Source organism: Aotus nancymaae, unplaced genomic scaffold (genome assembly GCF_030222135.1).
Source record: "Aotus nancymaae isolate 86718 unplaced genomic scaffold, 86718_ANA_hifiasm-v0.15.2.pri h1tg000004l, whole genome shotgun sequence".
Lineage (NCBI taxonomy): Eukaryota > Metazoa > Chordata > Mammalia > Primates > Aotidae > Aotus > Aotus nancymaae.
The window spans coordinates 8,251,319-8,272,546 of NW_026988415.1; the positions used below are offsets into that span (position 1 = coordinate 8,251,319).

General features: G+C 36.2%; 1 long non-coding RNA gene across 1 annotated transcript in view; it reads right to left on the bottom strand.

Moving 5' to 3' along the window:
• Positions 1-2,151: 2,151 nt before the first annotated feature.
• Positions 2,152-21,228, bottom strand: part of LOC105729243 (uncharacterized) — a 249,263-nt gene continuing 230,186 nt past the window's right edge. The window contains exons 4-5 of the long non-coding RNA XR_010336659.1: positions 6,216-6,271; positions 2,152-3,322 (exon numbers count right to left, since the gene is read on the bottom strand). This is a non-coding gene — a long non-coding RNA (uncharacterized LOC105729243). The remainder of the gene's footprint in view (positions 3,323-6,215; positions 6,272-21,228) is intronic.

Below are 21,228 nucleotides of genomic sequence, written 5' to 3' on the forward strand. Positions count from 1 at the left end.
ACTGAAATCTGTTCCCCTAATATGAGAAACAAGACAAGGACCATTTCTATTTAACATAGAGCTGAAAGTATAACCTAGTGCAATAAGGCAAGCAAAAGGAGGAAAAGGCATCCGAACTGGAAAGAAAGAAAGAAAACTCTCTATTGCAGACTGCATGATTTAATATAGAAAACCCTAGAGAATCCACACATACACACAAAAATACTATTAAATATAATAAATGAGCTCAGTAAGGTTTCAGAATACAAGCTCAATATGCAAAAACTCAGTTGTATTTCTATTAACTAGTAAAAAAATTGGAAAATGAAATTAAGATAACAATTCCATTTACAATGGCAACAGTAAAATACATACATAGGATTAAATTTAACCAAAGAAGTACAATGCTTATACAATGAAAACTATAATACTGATAAAAAAGACCTAAATAAGTGGAAAGGCATTCTATATTCATGGATTGGAATTAACAATATTGTTAAGACAGCAATACTCCTCATATTGATCTATAGATACAATGCAAGCCCTGCCAAAATTCCAACTGTCAATTTTTGCAGAAATGAATAAGCTGATCATAAATTCATATGGAAATGCAAGGGACCCAGAATTCCCATAAGAATCTTAATAAAAAAGAAGAAAGTTGGAATTGTCATACTTTCTGATTTTGAAATTTACTACCATGTTACAGTAATTAAAACTGTATGATACTGATGTAAGTATAGACATATAGATCAATGGAATAGAAGTCAGAAATAAGTTCATACACTTGTGATTAATTCATTGTCAACTAGGGTGCCAAGATAGTTCACAATAGGCAAATTCATAGGGATTAAAAAATAGATTGGTGATTGTCAGGGTCTGGGACAAGGAGAAGATGGAGAGTGGTTGCTAACAGGTGTAGAATGTCCTTTTGGGTTATTAAAATGTTCTGGAAATAGTGGTGATGGCTGAACAATCTTGTGAATATACCTCAAATCACTGAACTGTATACTTTTAATGATTAATTTCATGATAAATAAATAAAATCTTAATAACAACATCAGCCTAATTTTTAAAAATGTTAAGCACAACCCAGATAAGATAAACCTGCAGTTCAATTTTGGCATTAACAGAAACACAGCCCCCACAATCTGGTGCAATTAATAGTACTTAAAATAATAATATTTACTATAATACATTAAAAGTGCCAAACAAGGAGTGCAGCACATAGTAAGAATTCAAGCTCTAAAGACAATTATTTTTATTATGAATTTACCTACCATGTCGACAAAGATGCTTCAATGATCTAGACAGACCGAGACAACTCCCAATATCCAACAGGCCAACTGTGAGAGGGAATTACAATGGTTAAATTGGAAGTGATGGAGAAATAAAATGAAAACTGAAGAATCACAAGGGTTGGAATCAAAACAAACTTTTTTACTTAGTATGTCAAGTCTCAATTTGTAATCACTAACTCTAGTTCTATTTGTTGGATGAGTTTGTGGTGAATTAATATTAATTTTTCTTAAAATACTTGATAAAATTCATTACTGAAGTAATCTGAACTTTGTGTGTGTGTGACTTTTTCATTAGACACTCAATCTCTTGTGGTAGATATATTCAGATTTTCTATTTCTTCTTGAGCCTGAGTCAACAATTTTGAGTCTTTCTGGGGAATTAATCATTTAATCTAAATGTTCCAATTTGGGGCATAAAATTTTCATATTCTCTTATAATCTTTTTATCTTCTTTAAAGTTAATAGTGATGCCTTCTTTACAGCACTGGCTTTGGTAATTTATCTGTGATGGTTGATTTTATATGTCAATTTGTCTGGGGCATGCTGCCCAGATATTTGGTCAAACATTATTCTGGATATTTTTGTAAAGTTATTATTGGAAGAGATTAATACTTAAATTGGTGAACTTTGAGTGAAACAGATTACCCTCCATAATGTGTGTGGCTATTATTTAACCAGTGAAGGGTCTTAACAGAATAAAGATTGACTTCCTCTGAGTAAGAAGGAATTTTGCCAGCTAATTGTCTTTGAACTTGGACTATAACACTTTCCTGCATCTCCAGCCTATTTGCCTATCCAGCAGATTTTGAACTTACATCTCCACATTTAAGTGAACCTTTTAAAGCAATTTTCAACTTTTATTCTAGATATAGGCGGTACATGTACGGACTTACTAAGTGGATATATTGCACAATGCTGAGTTTGGGGTATAGATCCTATAACCCAAGTACTGAGCATAGTACCCAATAGGTGGTTTTCCCCCCATGCCTCCCTTCCTCCCTCCCTGCTCTAGTAGTCTGCTGTTTCTATTGTTTCCATGTTTACGCCCATGTGTGCACAATATTTGTCTCCCACTTATAAGTGAGAATATGTAGTATTTAGTTTCAAGTTGTTACATTAACTCACTTAGGATAATGGCTTCCAGCTCCATTCATGTTGCCATGAAGGAATGATATCATCATTTTTTATGGCTTCATAGTATTCCACGATGTATATGTCTCATTTTAGAAATCCAGTCCACCATTGATGGGCACCTAGGTTGATTGCATGTCTTTGCTATTGTGAATAGCACTGTAATAAACATATGAGTGCATGTGTCTTTTTTGTAAATAATTTATTTTACTTGGGGTATATACCCAGTGATGGAATTGCTGGGTGGAATAGTAGCTCTGTTTTAAGTTCTTTGATAAATCTCCAAACTGCTTTCCACAGTAGCTGAAGAATTTTCATTCCCAGAAACAGTGAATAAGCCTTCCTTTTTCTCTGCAGTATTGCCAGCGTCTGTTATTTTTTGATCATTTAATATTAGCCATCTGATTGGTGTGAGATGGTATCTCACTGTGGTTTTGGTTTGTATTTCTCTGATGATTTGTGATGCTGAGCAATTATTCATGTTTGTTGGCCACTCGTACATCTCCTTTTGAGAAGTGTCCATTCATGTCCTTTACTCATTAATAGGGTTATTTGATTTTTGCTTATTAAGTTCCTTACAGATTCTGGATTAAACCTCTGTTAGATGCATAGTTTACAAGTACGTTGTCCCATTCTGTAGGCTGTTTAGTCTGTTTAGCTCTGTAGTTTAATTAGGTTTTCTTTTAGAATTTTTATAGTCTGAGGTCTTCCATTTAAATTTTTTATTCATCTTGACTGAATTTTTATATACAGTGAATGGTAGTGGTTCAGTTTCATTCTTCTTTTGCATATGGGTAGCCAGGTATCCCAGCATTATTTACTGAACACGGAGTCCTTTCCCATTTCTTGTTTTTGTTAGCCTTGTCAAATATCTGATGATTGTAGGTGTGTGACTTTATTCTGAGTTTTCTCTTCTGTAAGAGACACATTGGTCTGTTTGTCTGTTTTTATACCAGCACCATGCTGTTTTGGTTACTGTAGCCTTTAGTATAGTTTGATTCTGGGTAATATAAATCCTCTGACTTTGTTCTTTCTATAAATTTATTTATTTTAATTTTTGTAGGTATCAGTAGGTGTATATATTTATGGGGTACATGAGATATTTTGATACAGACATGCAATGCACAATAATCACATCAAAGTAAATGTGTACACATCACCTCAGGCATTTGTCCTTTGCTTAGTATTGCTTTGTCTATTCAGGCTCTTATTGGGTTCCTTATGAATTTTAAAATAGTTTCTTCTACTTCTGTAAAGAATGGTGCTGGCAGTTTGATAGGGATATCATTGAATCTGTAAACTGCTTTGGGCAGTATGGCCATCATAACAATATTAATTCTTTCAATCCATGAACAAGGAATTTTTTTTCATTTATTTGTGTTGTCATTGATTTCTTTTTGCTGTGCTTTGTAGTTCTCCTTATAGAGATCTTTCACCTACTTGCTTAGATATATTTCTAAGTATTTCACTTTCTTTTGGCTGTTTTAAATGGAATTGTGTTCTTCATTTGACTCTCATCCTGGACATTATTGGTGTATAGAAATGCTACTAATTTTTGTACAGTGATTTTGTATCCTGAAGCTTTACTAAAGCTGTTTATTAGTTCTAGGAGCCTTTTGGCAGAGCCTTCAGGGTTTTCTATTTATAGAATCATATTGTCAGTGAAGAGACATAGGTTGACTTCTTATTTTTCTATTTGCATGCCTTTCATTTTTTTTTTCTCTTTTCTGATTGTTCTGACTAAGACTTTCAGTAATATGCTGAATAGGAGTTGTGAGAGTGGGCATCCTTGTCTTGTTCCAGTTCTGAGCATAAGTGAACCATTCATTAAAATAAATTTCTCTCTATATATCTGCCTCTATATATATATATATATATGTGTATATATATGTGCGTGTGTGTATTTATACATACATACTATACACACATATGTATGCATATACATAAACACATGCATAGCCTGTTGGTGGTTCTGTTTCTCTGGATAATCCTGACTATACACTATCCTCTCTCTTAATTTCTTGCTCAGTCCAGCTACAAGGCTGTCAATTTTTTTTAATTTTCAAAGAACCAACATTTAGCTTCATTGACTTTCTGTATTTACTTTTATTTTGTTTTTTTATTTTATCAATTTCTGTTTTAATCTTTGTATTTACTTTTTCTGTATGATTTGGATTTAATTTGCTCTTTTTTCTATTTCTTAAGGTAGAAGTTGAGATTAATTTACTTAAGATCTTTCTTTTTTTCTAATATAAGCATCATAGCTTTACGTTTCCCTCTAAACACTGCTTTAGGCATACCCCATAAATTCTGATATTTGGTTTTGTTTTTATTCAGCTAAAGACATTTTTCTAATTATCTCCATGATTTATTTTTTAGCCTATGGGTTATTTGAAATGTGTAGCTTAATTTCAAATTGTGTATTTCACAAATTTCTTTTCTTTATCGATTTCTAATTTAACTTTATTGTTTTGGGGAACATACCTCCCAATATTATACATATTTCCTTTTGGAATATTCAGTCTTCTCTGAAGCATTTGATATCTATAACTGTGACTGGACTATGGCAGTGAATGAGGTAAATCTGCCCAATAAGTGCTCTATAAGGTAATAAAATTATGATGTGAATGAAATCCACAATTCTTTTGGTTGAATCACATGAAAGAGCTTAACAAGTGCTTGTTCTCCTCTCATGCAACAGCCTCAGAAATCCAATGTGTCCAACACAGTTGGAAATCACTAGAATACAGAATTCCCAACATACTGCCCTGCTTCTAAATTCTGTGATTCTAAAATTCATCTAATACATAATATAGGTAAATGGGATTTTATTCATATAGTCTCACTTATGTGAAATTACCATCTATTGAATGTATGGTAAACAATGCACTGGGATATTTGCTTTTATTTTATTGTATTTAATTCCATAAACCCAATGAATCAGGCACCATTATCATTATCTTATGAATGCAGAAAACGAGACTCAAGAATTTGTCCAGTGGAAGTAAACTACAGCTTCCCATAAATTGAGAGTAATATGACCTATTCCAGAGAACTAAAGTTAGCAACAACAGTAGTTTATCATGATTTAACAATGGAGCTCATTAAATGACAACAACTGTCAAATTATATATAAAGTCAGTGCAAAAACTTAGGTACACAGAGTTACATTCTTACTCATCTAGGTAACACACTCATCTTTGTGTTGTTGAGATATTGTTGAACCAGAGTAGAATTAATATACTGTAAAAGTAAATGATGAGATGTCATTAGTTTTGCTACCGTCTTGCAGAGAGTTGAGAAAGAGAAGGCACAGTAAATAATTAAAATGGGGTTGTGAGTTAAGTGAGAATTACAAGTCTTCTGAGAACATAGATAGCTTCTTTATCTACACTATTAAATATTTTCATCTCATTGTCCTGTTAGTATCCCATAAGGAGGCAAGACAGTTAAAAATGGTGAGAGTCTCAGTACTCACAGTATTCTGCCAATCATACGAGATTTGTATATTGTAGCAACTCGCTTATTGTTAGATCTCATCACCCACTGCCCCTCTTAGGCCAGGAAATTTAGATGTGTAATCAATCATAATAGAAAGCAACTATAGATTTCTGAATGCACGCGTACATTATCCCATCAGTTGGAAAAGGAGTGGAAAGTAACTGAAACACATTTATTAAAAATACTGGTGAGGAAGCAACAAGAATTTTTAAATATCTGGGAACTGGCTATTGATTAAGTAATACAGATCTGAATCTGAAATGGAATAAAGATCAAGGACCACTAAATAGGTGGAAATGAACTTACCTATCATGTTCTAGGAGCTGTCTGTCCTCTCCATATCGTAGCATCCAGTATTACAACTGAAACATAATACATTTTCAGTATATGATATTAGACAGTTTAAGATAATTTATCATATATTTCTTACCAAAGCCTTATGAAAGTTTTGCTTTTATGTATGGAAATTGTTTTCTACCATCATAAAGACTATTCTCATTAATCACTATAAACAGAGTTGTACACAACTTAAATCTGTATGGAAGTTTTGCACTCCAAAGAAAATAAGCTTTTTAGCTCTCTTTTAATTTAGTTCTTTATTTGTGTCTAAATGAAATTATAAGTACATTTACAAAGTGTCCTCGGCACTAATTGCAAAACTTGGGAATTTATGTTTGAGATTTCCTACAAATCATTACTTTACATTATTCACACATAAATTAAACCAAGTATGAAAAAGTGCCTCAGACTACCTTTTTGTATTGTTCAAAATGCTGATGCAGAAGAACTAGCAAAGGAAATACCAATGAAGAAAATATTGCATCAGTAAACATATACTGTCCTAGAATGGCTGAGAAAATGTTAGCACTTTAAAAAAAATTACCAATTACTTTTGAGAAATAAAATATCTTGTGAGCAAATGAGAAAAAAAACGTTCAATTATACTGGGGTTATTTCCAAAACTTTCCTGGAAGGCTGAATCATATGCTTTGTAATGTTGGCATTGGTTTATATTGCTTCTAAATAAAAATTTCTAGTTAATGGAAATACTATACATATATTTCAAATTGAAAAGAAAAATAATTTGAAGAAATTATCTTGAATACTGCCTAATAAAAACAGAGATTAAAATATGCAAAGGAAATTAAAAGATGTGGTGTATTGAGTGAGAAGGCCTCATATATATGTAATTAAAATTTCAATAGATAAGAGAAAATGGGGATCAAAGAAATAGTCAAAGAGATCATGACTGATATTTTCCTACAATTTTTGAAGACATTAAACTTCAAATACAGAAAAACCAACAAATTTTAAGTGAAATAAAATGAAAATAAATGCACATCTAAACACATAACAGTGAAACAGCAGAATACCAAAGACACACAGATGTTAAAAGAATTCAGAGGGAAAAGATAATTCACATATTCCAATTACACCAAGAGCTGAGTTTTCACAAAAGGAATAGGAAGGGAGTAGGACCATCAAGCTAGAATCATACACCAAATTTAAATAATTTTCAAATGTGAGGGTTAAATAATGACATATTCAGACAATAGAATGTTTGAAAATTGCCACCAAGCAATGTAAATGCCCACTGAAAGAATATTAATACATAGATTTTAGTGTATCATAAAATTGAACGCTGTACATCAGTAAAACTAAATGAACTATAATTGCATATATCCACAGGATTGAATTTCAAAACATTATATTGGACTGAAAAGAGTCAGAATAACTTATACAGTATGACACAATATGTACAATGTTCAAAAGCAGGGACAACTGCAAAATATATTGTTGAGAGATATTAACATCATGCACTCCAAAGAGAAGACCAAGGGAATGAATACTACAAAACTCAAGGTGGTGGCAGTCTCTGGATAAGGCTTGTGCTTGGGGAGAGGATATAGAAAGCTTTTTAATGTGATGATAATATTATATTTCTTAAGACTTCCGAAGATGTCTGTCTGCTTGTTTACATTGTACTTATATATACTCTTTTGAATATGTATTTAAAATAAAAACAAACTAACATCAAAAAGCTTATGGGGGAACTCTTTGTATGTGGGCAAGGCTTACTAATCAGAGGGTTTTGCCTTTGTCTTGGTTGGGAGGATGCTGGGAGTCATCTAAATGGTATTCAAGGTTTTGCTCTTGAGTCATTCAGTTTCTTAAGAGAATGTCTGATTTTTCTTCTGGAGTTGTATGCCTGCTTGAGGAGCATTCTGTTCATACGGTGACATATATTTTGAAGGAAGTTTATTTTTCCCTCACAGATATTCTTCAGAGAAGATGAACTTTCTCTCCAGGTCAAGGTTGCTATAATTGGACAATGTATGCACAATAAACTTACTCAAGTCAGAAACAATACAAAAATATGTAGCTAGCCGCTAATAAGGAAGTATATTGATTGTCTAAATTAGCTGATAGCAAGTCATTCTTGTGTGTGGAGACAAAAAAAATGTACTCCGGTCTAGTAGCTTCTACATCACAGGTTGATGGCCTGACTCCTGTAGAGCAAGGGACAGCCTGCAGGGGCTGTGAATTCATACATTAAACTCAGATCACCCCTCCAACCATATTCTTTGAACTACATAGCCTTGAAAACTGTTGTATGTATAAATATGGAATTTGTGTGTTTTCTGTTACTCTAATCATCTTGTGAACTAGAGACTTGCTGTCATTCATTTACATGATAAAGCTTTTTATGAATAAATTGCCACATTTCTCTATGCCTCCAAATGCAGGTGCAATAAATTTCAAGAACATAGATTTATTCTCAAAATTATAAATGAGAGAAAAGAAGCAATAATTTAATAAACTCCACAACGTGTGTGTCATAACAAACCTGGCTTTTACAAGTGAGGTTCGGATGACTTTTCTTGCCACCTAGAGTGATAGCAATCAAAGCAAAAACATAAGACTTTTACTCTAATAAATGTAGAACTCTTCATTATGTAGCTAACAATCTAGGAGAGATGAAGTGTTTTAGAGGTGTTTATGAAGTCTAAGAGTGTAAATTGAGAGGTTTCATTCCCAGGTCTGCCAGCGATTCATTGTGTCAGCTAGAAGAAGACACTTTCATGGAGGTAATTTAAGTCTTTATTTATATTTCCAGGGTGTGATACCTTGAGAGGAGAATCTACCTGTGGAATACATTAAACACAAAGGGAATCACAAAGGCCACGAATAATAGGGGATGTATTTCTTTCTTGAACAAAGAACTAACCTCTCTTTCTTGAATAAATGTGACACCACCTACAACTAACCTCTTCTAACATTTCAACACAAGTTCATTCCAAATTATACAAGATGCTAAAAGTGTATTCAGCTTTGAATTGTTTTTAAAATATATGAAAGTTAAAGGGCTACAGGGAATTTGGAAAAGTAAGAACAAAATCTGAAATCCCATGAAACGGCCCAGCTACTATTACAGTCTCTGTTATAGTTTTCATAATAAAACAAAATCATTGAAACAAAAAATTAGCAAGTTTCATTCCTTGCTAGTTTTCATTGTTGCATATGTTTTCTAAAATTGTACTTATATTGTATGCATAATATTGTGTCATGCCTTGTTAACTTATAACAAATAATTTATCTTAATAATTATAATGTGTGTGTCTGGCGCAATGGCTCACACCTGTAATCCTACCACTTTGGGAGGCCGAAGCTAGCTGATCACAAGGTCAGGAAATTGAGACCATCCTGGACAACATGGTGAAACCCCATCTCTACTAAAAATACAAAACTTAGCCAGGTGTGGTGGTGTGTGCCTGTAGTCCCAGCTACTCAGGAGGCTGAAACAGGAGAATTACTTGAACCCAGGAGGTGGAGGCTGCAGTGAGCCGAGACTGCACCACTGCACTCCAGCCTGGGCAACAGAGCAAGACTCTGTCTCAAAAAATATAATAATAATAATTTGCAATATAATTTTAATAGCTGCACAGCACTCAATCAAGTAATTGTACCGAACATGAACCATTTCCCTATTTCTGTACATTTGTGTGGTTACTCATATTTGACTCATTTTAAGATCACGTTTTGCTGAAATAGCAGACCAAGTACCAAAACACTACAGCTCATATTACTAAGCAATTTATATATTCATACACTTCCAAGTTTCTCAACACCTCATTATCATACTAGAAATATTTAGGCATGTCCGTGGCCCAAAAATAATACTTCTTTCAATACACACCATTTTCAACACACAATTCAGTTAAGATCTTTCATACTGAATCCCAAATAGAAGGATGTCTTATGAGCGTTCTGCTAGTCCTTCACGTGCCAGCAAATATGCTAATAGCAGTCCCTGGTCTCAAACAGATCACATCACGTTGGAAAGTTAGCAAAAGAGACTGAAAAGGAAGGGTACTATTTCAAAAGCCACAAAGGGAGCATCTAGAAGCAAATGGTCATCATTGATAAATGTTCCAGAGAGTTCATGTAAGAGGCAAATTGATCAGTTCCAGTCAGTAAACAGATATTTCTTGAAGACTTAATATGTGTGTCCTAAGTATCATTTAGGATCTGGCGGGCAAGGCTGAGTCCCTTCCCTCAATAGTCTTTTATTCTAGTGGGGACAGAAAGAAAATAAACACATAAACAAATATCTACAGTTGATTCCTTATTTTTTGACTGTTATCGTAGGTTCAAGGGTATACATGCGGGTTTGTTATATAGGTAACTGTGTGTGGTAGGGGTTTGGTATACAGATTATTTCATCACCCAGGTAATACGTGTAGTAACTGATAGGTAATTTTCTCATCAAGTGCTGGGGACTATCGAGAATGTAAAATAGAGTAATATGTTTGAGAATGTCATGAGATTTAACTCAGGTGGTCAGGAATTCCTCCTCAGGAAGATGCAATTTATTTGGAGACCAGAAAGATCCAAAAGGAGACTTTGGATTTGGTAATTAGAATGTCTTTGATGGTCTTGCAAAGTACAGCTTTAGTTGAGTGGTAGAGATAGGAATCAGAGAGCACCAGATTGAAGAAAGAGTGATTGGTAAGAAGAGACAGACAAGAAGTTTCACTCTTGTGGGGCTTAAGTGGGGAAAAAAAGGGAGAGAAAAAAAGAAGTGAGAAGAAAAAGCAGAGTCAAGTTATTATCACATTATTTTTTACAATTCACCTTTTAAGTAGTGCCTGATTATTCCTCTTTCTTACATTTTTATATAATATTAAACATACTTATAAACTATGGTTAATTGGCCAGTAGAAAAGCAGATGTTGAAAATACAGAAAAAAAAAAGCAATGGTGCAAGGTCCATTCTCAAGCCCCATGAATAGAATCATTTATTCATTAAATATTTACTGAGCATGTGTATTTGTTTTGTTTTTGTTCTTGTGGGGGTTTTTTGATGTGAAAAACACACAAAAGCATAACTACCCATTGTCTCCTTTTGCAGGAGGACTCCTGCTAACACATCAGGCTGAATTTTAGACAGAATGGTATAAGAAAATAAATGCTGAGCAGACCAATTTAATATGGTAATTTAGTGGGGAGGGGCACTCTCTCCCATTTAGAGACACAAGAAAATATTGCTTCTATGAAAATCTTAACACGGAGATGTTAGTAATGATGCCAGATTTATGAATTGTTCTTAAAGAGGTCTGAACAAAGTTTGCTACATAGAACAAATTCAAAATAATATGTAGCTATATGTTTTTCCAATATCATATACTTTTGAAAAGTGCAAAATCTTGTGCTAAATGTAACTATCACTTTCTTAAATCACTTTGATGTCATTAGTCTTATGAAAATATTTTCTTAAAAATTAAATGATATTTTAAATTGCAAACTAAAAACTAATTAGAAAAATGATACTTTTGCTGTTAATTTTCTCAGAGATAAAATATCATTTTTCTTTAGTGGTTTGCGATGCTATGAATGAATACTTTCCAGGTTGGGTATTTCCTGGCTGTTAAATATCAGTTAAGTTTTGGCTGACTTCACCTCCCTCTATCAACCTCCCTGCCAATCACTTAACAGCTATAGAATAGGTCTTCTCACACAAATGCTTCAGGAAGAATTTCCAATGTGCACATTCTGACCAGAAGAAAAAAATGCAGCAAATTTCTGAGAAAGTGAATCATTTTTAGAGTTCTGAGCATATTATGTTACACTCAGGGTTTCTCATTCTCAGCACCATCATATTTTAGGCAGTATAATTCTCTTCTTGTGGGAGGTCATCCTTTGTCCAATAAGATGCTTAGAAGCATCTCTGTCTCTGCTTATTAAATGCCAGTTACATTCCCTGCTTCCACCAATTATGACAATTGACAGTATTTCTACATATTGCCAAATGTCACCTAAGTGGCAAAATCTCTTCCAGTTAAGAACCACTGAGTTAAGAACAGTAATTAGGGATCCAGGGAAAATGGATATAAAAATATTAAAAAGCTAGTAAAGCATTTTATATGTTAGAAATGCATACAAATAATTCCTATTTATAAAATAGAATCCACTGAAGATATAATGAATAAACACTTGTTGTAGTGAGCAAGCTTGGGATTGCAGCTGTGGAATTGGCAGGAGCTGCAAAGCCTGCCCAGGATTAGCTGAAGCCAGAGCAGGCAGCCGAGACAATGGCAAAGATCAATTTGACCTCAAGATAAAATCAAATATGACAGCAGAGTAAATGAAGCTTTTATTTTGCTTCATTCTTCTCCACAATTCTTCTTCTTATGCCCATAATCATTATAATTACATAAAATATTTAAAAACCTTAAAAAATTATTTCTTGGAAATCAAGAATATGGCAGACTAGAGGCATTTTGTACTCACTTTCTCCATTAAAAAGAACGGAACAGTGAGTCCATAATCACACTATGAATAGAAAATTCAAAAGAAATCACTGGAATTCATTAGAAAAGTGACAGACATTACTTAAAGCAGAGATGGAGAGGGAACCAAGCAACCTGCTCATCCTGTGAGCTGAGAGAGACTCCAAAATACAGGGGAAGGATAGGTGAGAGAGCCTCAGTGGTCCACATTCTCACTGTAGACTCCTATAATCCTAGCCACAGGAGAGTCCCTCAACCATCATGCGTCCTGAAACTAACATAGGAAGCTGCCAGGAGACTGTATGATGGCACTGCCCCAGAGAGAAAGCTCCCGCTGGTCCCTCACACTTCTTGAGACTTAAACAGCTACAACAAAGTACCATTTTAGAGCCCTGCCCTCAACAGACTGAGCACTGTCCTGGAACTCAGTAGCCCAGGGCTTAGGTATAAGACAAGCACGAACTACTGCCCTAGGGACATAGGCTCCAGTGACTACAGACTACAGCATCTCGTGCAGAGGTGGGACCAAGGTGTGGGCTGCTGCTTTTAGGACTGGGGCACAAGTGAGGCACCACTGTAGAGCCTCACCCCGATGAACTACAGACTATCCCGGAGCCCAGTGACATTGAGGCTGTGGTGCAAAAGAAATGTCTGATATTTCCCTGGAGGTTCCTACATGAGTGACCACAGGCTGCTGCAATCAAGGGAAAGACATAAACATTGAGGCTGGGCAAGATAGCATTTTAGGGCCTCACCCCCAACAGACTGCACACTGTCTTGGAGCCAAGCAACACTGAGGCTGAGATGCAAAAGAAGAGCTGGCTGCTAACCTGGGGCTTAGACATGAACATTCACGGGCTGTCATACCTGGGGCTGAGGTGTGAGCACCACTGGGATTAAAGAACATGTGGCGCATGTGTTTTTCACCCACTGGCCCGGACTGCCATCACTGAAGTGGCATCCAACACCCAGTGGCAGGGCAGCAGCATGGCCACTTTACCAAAGAGATAGAGATCATACAAAAGAAACAAACAGAAATTCTGGAGCCAAAGAATGCATTGAACAAACTAAAAATATATATATGAAAGCTTCAACAATAAACTCAACCATATTTGACTCATTTTAAGATCATGTTTTGCTTGAAGATAGTTTTTTTTTTTAAATAACTCAGACAAAAATAAAGAAAAAAAGTAAATAATAAAAGAAACCTTTGGAATATATCTGACAAAATAAAGTGACCGAATACAAAAATTACTGATATTTCAGGAGGCAAAGAGAGAAAGCATGCTTTCAAAAACCTATTTATTGAAATAATAGATGACACTTCCTAAATCGAGCAAGACACTTAGACATTCAGATACAGGAGACCCATCAATTCCCAAACAGATAGAATGTGAAAAGGTCTCCTCCATAGCACATTGTAGCCAAAATATTTAACTTTTTTTTTTCTTTTTTCCAAGATAGCAGATTGGAAGCATTATAAGCATACTTATCCCACTTGGTAAGACAAATTGTGTGTAGAGATTCATGCTGTAAAATTTATTCAAAGAAACAACAGAAGAACTTAACAGAAGAACTGAAAGAAACCACAGACCCTTTGAAAGAAGCGGCAGGCAACAGACAACACCATAAAACAGACGGAAAACTGCTAGTCACTAGAGCATGAGAGAAGGACAGATTGCTGTCATGACATACACTCCCACAGGGGAGCCAGGCAACACAAGTCATGAGGGAGGACTTCAAGTCTATTCAACTTTAGACGTGATTCAGTGAAAAGCAAGAAATACATAAGAAGGAGGAGCATCGGGATATGCTTTGTGTGCACTCCCGGATTCCAGCAGTAATGGATGGAAGCCATTCCTGATCCCACCTCACAGGGGAGGTTGCAGAAGTCTAACTCAGGCTGCAGTCACAGGTTGAGAGAAGCGCCCAAATGGGATTTGTGATATAATCCTTAGTAAGGACACCTGATTGGCCAGAACCGAGGGGCAAGTGAGAAGAGTGCTATGGCCACAGGCACATGAGCTGCATGCCCCTGCTTCACAGGTGGACTGGAAAGGATATGGCCTAAAAGACATGGTTTCTGTATCCATAGGGAAAGCTTATGGCCTGCAACAGTTCTGAATTCTGAGCACAGGCCACTTGGAATCCAGTTAGCTGCTGCTAGCAGAACACTGAGGGTGTGAAAACTGACTTGCTAAGTGTGTGGGAGCTGAGCGGTGCTTATTGCAACCTGCTGTCTCCCACTTCTCATGCAGATTTTTTTTTGTGCAGCAGAGGCAGCTGTGTTCCTGCCTGGAACATTATCCCACCAGCCAGGGAACTGCCCTCTGATCCTTACTGGGGCCAGTGCTTGCACCAGCACATTGGGAACCAGAGTGCAGACTTGCCTGACCCAGCCACCATCCAGCTTTGGCCCCCTACCTGCCCTGGTAGTATAACACAATAAACAGTGACATTTGGAAACTCTACCACCTTGCCTATTGCCCGAGACACCAGAATACCTGGTGATTACCCTGGGTAACATAAGACAAGAACAAATTCCACTACTATTACCATAGGTGATGCTCTTTTGCAACACCTTCTGGCTGAAGGCCCACCAGAACAATCCATTACATTTCCAGGCACAATAACACAGTGCTCAGGAAGGAGGAACCTTTTGCATGACCTCAGGTATTACCACTGCCTGCAACACTCTGGCTAACCAAGAGGTCTTGAGTCTGTCAACGTGCCCAGTACATTACTACTACAGCTAGAATTTGTGAAGGCCAACACAGTAGGCTATTTATAAGCAAGGAAATCTCAGAGTATATGTCATTCTCTTCCTCCCCCTGTCAGAGTTGGTGCTGGTGTCCACTGCTGGTAGGTTAGAGGACAGGTCACATCACTGAATCCCTTGCAGACATTCTCCAACACAAGACTAAAATGTGACAGTCCCACTGTGAGACTACACCCAGAGGAGCAGCAGGATTTACAATAATATGGCCCTCAGGGACTGCTACATCTAGGGGAAAGGGGAGTGCACCATATTAAGGGAGCACACTGTGGAAGACACACACACACACAGAGAGCAGGCCTTGAGTCTGTGGAATTTCCACTGTGGGAAGTTTCCTTCAGCAGAGGCACAGGTGCAGTTCTGGGATCTGTGGGGAAACTGCAGTTCTACCCAAACAGCCAGGATGCCCTGGTTTTATAAGGGGATTTCCCCGCTTTGCTTGGCACTTCTTCCTGCCACCATGTGAAGAAGGACGTATTTGCTTCCCTTCCACCACAATTGTAAGTTTCCTGAGGCCTCCCCACAGCGTTGCAGAACTGTGAGTTACTTAAACTTCTTTCTTTTATAAATTATCTAGCCTTGAGGCTGGGCACAGTGGCTCATGCCTGTAATCCCAGCACTTTGGTAGGCCAAGGTGGGTGGATCATCTGAGGTTGTGAGTTTGAGACCAACATGGAGAAACTCCATCTCTACTGAAAATACAAAATTAGCCAGGCATGGTGGTGCATGCCTATAATCCCAGCTACTTGGAAGGCCGAGGCAAGAGAATTGCTTGAGCTCGGGAGGCGGAGGTTGCAGTGAGCTGAGATCACACCAGTGTACTCCAGCCTGGGCAACAGGAGCATAACACCATCTCAATAAATAAATAAATAACCCAGTTTGGGGTAGTTCTTTATAGCGCCATGAGAACAGACTAATACATGGACCAAACAGATATTTACAGAACATTCTACCCAAAAACTTTGGAAGATACATTCTTCTCATAGCACACTGAACACATGATATGCCACATATCATGTGGCATATGATAGGCCACAAAACAATTCTCAATAAAGTTTTAAAACTCAAAATCATATTAAGCATCTTTCCAGAACAAAATGGAATGAAACTAGAAGTAAATTCCAAGAGGAGCTCTCAAAACTGTACAAATACATAGAAATCAAACAATCTGCCCCTGATTGATCTTTGGTTAAATGATAAAATCAAGATGTAAATTTTAAAATGTTTCAGAATGAATGATAACAGTGACACAAGCTGTCAAAACCTCTGGTGTACAGCAAAAGCAGTGCTAAGAGGAATGTTTATAGTGCGAAATGCCTACATTGAAATGTCTGAAAGATCACCATTTGATAACCCAGAATCACACCTCAAGCAACTAAAGAAACAAAAACACCCAAATAAAAAGTTAGCAGAAGAAAAGAAACAACAAAGTTTAGAGCAAAACTATATGAAATTGAAACCAAAAGCATGATAAAAGTTCAATGAAGCAAAAGCAGCTTCTTTGAAAAGATAAACAAAATGGATAGACCACTAGCTAACATAACCAAGAAAAGAAAAGATTTAAGTAAACTCAATTATAAATGAAAATGGAGACATTACAACTGACACCACAAAAACACAAAAGATAATTCAAAACTACCGTGAACATTTTTACTCATGCAAACTAGAACACCTAGAGGAAATGAATAAATTCCTGGAAACATACAACTTTTCTAGATTGAAACAGGACTAATTAGAAACCTTGAACAGACCAATAACAAGCAATGAGATTGAATCAGTAATACAAAAAATCTGCCAACAAATATAAAGCCTAGCAAACAGTGGCTGTTGCTATGCCTTGGTTTGTGTTGCATACAATGCATATTACTTAAGCTTCATCTCAGGCAACTGGGATTCCTACTCTTCCTTCCATGTTGGTCTCTTCCTTCCATGTTGCTCAGGTGTCCCTCTCCTGGGCTCCTATATCACCCCCAGCACATCGTCCTATGTAAGTCTTAATATCCACCATTGTAACTGTTCACATATATACTTGTTTGTGGACTCTGTGAGGGCTGAGATGTCATCTGTCTTCTATTTTGATATCTGGCATGCGTTCTGAAGCAGTTGCTAAGTTATGGTTGAACTATCTACTTGAACTATGACTTTATATCTGGGTCCTCTGGCACACGCAAGGCTTTCTATTTTACATATCCCTTTTTAAAATCTCAGTTCACAAACTCAGTACAAAAAGCAAGGTTCATTACTTTCTATAATACATCTTTTAAATATTATTCTGCTATGGTAACAAACGCCAATTCAGAGCTCTCTACCACTTTTCCAGGGCTGAAAATCAAGGTTTCTATGCTTCTGTATGTGTGTCTGTGTGTGAAGGCATCTTACTAATTATGTTTCCAGCATCATTTGAGACAACTAGCATCCTGTCTCTCAGTTACAACTGACACATTCCTAGTGCCCATCCTTGTGGCCTTTTGACTCCCAATAGCTTGTTTTATAACTTCTGAGGCACAGTGAAATCATCCCAATACCTCCATGTTGTTCAATTTCAGGCACCAACAAGTTCCTGATGTTTTTAACACATTGCTTTTCTGTGGTCTTGCCACCTCCAGGAGCTTACTAAGAAAATGAAGAAGAGCCACAATCACTACACTCCTCTCAATTAGCCTGTGTTTCTGGTCTTGAGAACACAAAAGTTTCACATTTACTCATGAGAGATCTGAAACCTTCTGACATTGCCCTGCATCTTTTCTATTCCCTTTACATAGAGAAAACTGTTCTCCTGCCTCCTACCTTCTATTCTGACATCCATTCACTGACACGTAGGCACAGAAAGGCCTAGTTCACTCAATGGGAGAAAGGGCTAAGGTGGACCTCTTCCAAGCTAAGAGCAACATTTCAAAATTTAAGTCCCTATCCTCTTCCAACACAATCTCCTTTTCATTTATCTAGCTCAGTAGTGCTCAAATTATGGGTGGTTTTGTACCCCATCCCAAGAAGACATTTTACAGTCTGGAAATATTTTTGGTTGTCACAACTGGGGTGGTTCTTGGTGCTATCATCATCTATTGAATAGAAACTAGAAATGCTGCTAATCATTCTAAATTCAGCAGGATAGCACTCCCTCAAAATCGCAAAGAACTATTTGTCTCAAAATGTCAATAGTAATAAAGGTGAAAACTCCTGTAGCTCACTCCTTAATAGGCTACCCAAAGAGATTTTGGATGTTTTCATTTATAAAATTATGCATATGTTTTGGCAAATCAACAGCTGTTTTTCACCACTGATGGTTTAACAAGGGAAAGAAGAAGGAAATTGATATTATAATGAGTTCAATCTCTGCCAGGTACAGTGCCCAAAACTTCACATTTATATTATCACATTTAATCTGTGTTAAAAATGTCACGACATGTAGTAACAGGGTTATTTTTATTTTAGAGAGTTAAAAAAACTGAATTTCAGAAAAATGGAAAGATCGATTCAGATTACAGCATCTGTAAATAGCAGAGCAGAAACTTACTATGAGACTGTATGCCTTCAGAGGTAATGCCATCTCAATCTCACAAAGATCTCCTGATTCACTCATCTTTTACCTTCAAGCATTGTCTTATGTAGAGATTCTTGACTTATTCCAGTGGAAAGTCAAAAACATAAATTTGATAGTCAACAAGTAATATCATGTAGGGTTTTGCTGTTATTTCCTGAAAAAATTTCAATATAGTGAATAAGCTATGAGTCTTTCTGGGAAAGCAAGCAGAAATAGTGTGGGCTTATAAAACCTCTCACCCTGTGAATAACCAAAATGAACAGGAAGAATTCATCAACGCTGAAACCTGAAACAAAACTGAGTTTTAATCAATATAATTCTTGGGATTTGATTCAGATACAGTGTAATTTGGACCAGACTGAAAGAAGACTCAAAAATCAATATATAACCCCTATCACTACCTTGGTCTGGATCTTCCAATTTGAAGAAACAAGGAAATTAGACTTGAGCAGATCTGGAGGAAGTATAGGCTGTACTGTGTGTAGCTTGTTTCTTCACTGCAAATAAGCATTCCTGAGAAGCTAAATTCTGGACAAGATGCAAAGCCATACAACCTGTGTGATCGCCTACCTAACTACTTGCCAACCTGTAGTTTCTCTTCCTTCTAACCAGACAGAATGTCAGAGAAAGGTAGAAGCAATCTCTTGAGAATTAGAGCCACAGCCTCTGCACAGAAAAATACATAGGTTCAAACAAAACAAAAGCCTCAAAAACCTTGGACTTTTTACAACAGTGTATTTCTTACTCTAAGTGGGAAGAAACGGAAACACAAAAAGGCCATTCTTCACCAACAGATGAGAGTATGTCCCCCAACATGATGCTGCTGATGCCAGTGCATCGGAGCCAAAAAATCAAACCAAGCAACTAAGAAACAAACCAACAACTAAGAAAAAACTTTCTGACTGCAACTACTCACAGTCCCATATATCTACTCACTGTCCCTCAAGACCCCTTTTTCCATAAAGGAGCTAAATTACTGAACAAAGAATAAAAACAATAAATGTGCAAGTTGTTCAGTGCATGTCATGCATGTTCCAAGGCATTGTTCCAATCAGATATGCAGACCAGTTCTGGAAACTGGGCTGAAAAAACAGATTCTGAAGGTGCAACAAGATTTATTTAGTAGGTCTGGAGGGGGATTGATGCTCTGTATTTTTTCACATCCATGTTTGAGAATCACTCACTCCTCTCCAGTCTCTTCAAAGTAGAGAAAGAGGGTTGAGTCAAAAATTTTCCTAGAACAGAGCTATCAAGGAAAAAGTATTCATCTATTTTTGGCAGTGAGGACAATCCATGGCCCCAATACAAAATAAATGAGAAGAAAAGCAAATAACAACATAGGACCAATATGCAAAATGCTATATAACATAGAAGTGAAGAGAACAGGAATACAGCAAGCAAAGACAGCTAAGTAGTATTTTTGTCCAGGTTCTGCAGTGGCTGAAGAAAAAAAGTGACCACAGATGATATTTAACAAGTGAAAAAACTAAAAAATAACTCTAAAATCACTAGGAAAAAATAAGGAACATAATCAACTCTATTAAAAATGTAGTCAGTTATTTAAAGTATAGGACTGGGAAACATTAAAACAACACAGGAAATGAAGAGATTTTATAAATATATAGATGTATTCACAAAAACATATTTCCATAAATATATGAAAACATACAACATTAGGATCACTGTTTTGGAATTAGGCTTACTCACTCTGGGACTGAGATTGGGAAGAAGTAATTATTTCTTCACTTTAACTTAATTGTAATTTTGGCCTTCAGAATCAGCCAAAGCTTATTTTGAACGTAGCTTTGACAAGAAATATTTATGTGACCCTGGGTCAATGTTAGACTTCTCTCAACTTCAGCTTTGTCCTCTGCAAACTGGAGATAAAATGTCTTCCTGTCTCAAAAAGTGGTGTGAGACTTCTATAAATCCCTGAGAAAATTCAAAGACTTCAAGCATCAGCTGTAGCTATTAATATTTCACAGAGAAGAATTTAAAGAAACCCTTGTGACTCCAAAGTTAATATTTGAAAATTTTAAGTTGAATATGCATATTAAAAATATAAAACAATATCTTACCAGAATAAAAATTAGTTGACATCTTTGGTATTCCTCAGACAGGAAATGAAACAAAACAGGCTAAATAAAATCAGATAAAAAAATGTAACGTGATGATGAACAAGAACAAATATGTAAGTCCAATCAGTTCCCA